Here is a 1,415-nt window from a genome sequence, read left to right as displayed (position 1 = left end):
AAGTAAAAGAAAACCTTAGTTTTTCCTATTACGAAAAAATCCGAAGAAACTTTATCAATATTTAAAATATCACCTAAATAATAATAATAATAATAATAATAATAAATGTCAAATAACGTGTGAATGAATATAAAGAAATTTTCAAATAAATTTCTATCATTTTGCGTAATCGACGTTTACGTGAATTATTGATAAAGGATTATCAAGTTTTGTAAGTTAACAAGTTTACGTTGAACGCACGTGCGACGATGAAATTTCTTATACTTTCTCTCTCTCTCTCTCTCTTTACCACACAAGCAAATACATAAATACACGAGAGAGAAAGAGAAAGAGAGAGGTTTTTTTTTTAAATTATTTTACCAAGAGTATATGTCAAAAATCTTGAGTAACCTTTTGAACCGTTGAACGTTCGACAAATTTTGGCTTGGTTTGACCTTGTGGTTAAAAAAAGAAGAAGAAGAAGAAAAAAAAAATTAAATGACCAATACGAAATTTCGGAAATTCGTCGTTTTATATACATTATTAAAATCATATCAAATTGAACCGATAGAAAAAGATATATATGTGTGTGTGTGTGTTTTTTTTGTGTGCAGATCAATAACTTCCTTTAATATATGTATTTTTGAAATGTGTGTGCGCGTAGTGTTTGCTAATAGTTACAGTATATGCGTTTACGATCGAGGTAACTGCAATTGCGATGCGTTCAACGTCCGAGGTTTTCCCCGGCGGAAAAACGGATTAGGTGCGTTTTTTTTTTTTTTTTTTATTTCTTTTTCCTTTTTTTTCTTTTCTTTTTCCAAGAGGACATCGATCTCTCTCTCTCTCTCTCTCTCTTTTTCTATCTATCTATCTTTCTCTTTCTTTCTAACTTTTTCTTTTTCCTTTTCTATCTCTGTGGTTGTTCTCGTGCGCACGATGCGATATGATGCAAACGTAAATAAGAATTTAAATATGATGATGCGCGCGAATGTTGCGCAAGGGGTCGTCGATCAGGTCGTTGATCAGGTCGTCGATCGTTTCGCCAACGAAAAACGATTGCGATATCATCCGATTCGGATGATGGTATTAAATGACTATTAAATATATATCCTCTTAATCCGATATTTAATAAGAGAACTCTAAAGAACAATTTCTTTTATATTTTCTTTCTATTTTTTTCTTTCTTCTACCCCTTTTTCTTGCATCCTAAATTAGAGTATTGCATTTTTTGTATTTAATTTAAATGTATATGCATTAGGGGTGGAAGGGTGTTAAGTATAGAGAATTTTTAATTAGTATAATATTTTTGTAAGGTAAAAGAATATAAAGAAAAGATAATATATAAATTTTGTATTAAATGTAAGAATGCATATGAGTATTTTTTGTTGTTTCAGTTTTGTTTATAAGAAATTATATTATTTTAATTAAAATTTATC

This window comes from Polistes canadensis, unplaced genomic scaffold (genome assembly GCF_001313835.1).
Source record: "Polistes canadensis isolate GaletaPanama2010 unplaced genomic scaffold, ASM131383v1 scaffold_282, whole genome shotgun sequence".
Classification (NCBI taxonomy): domain Eukaryota; kingdom Metazoa; phylum Arthropoda; class Insecta; order Hymenoptera; family Vespidae; genus Polistes; species Polistes canadensis.
The sequence above is the reverse complement of the archived record's forward strand: the minus strand, read 5'-3'. Positions refer to the sequence as shown.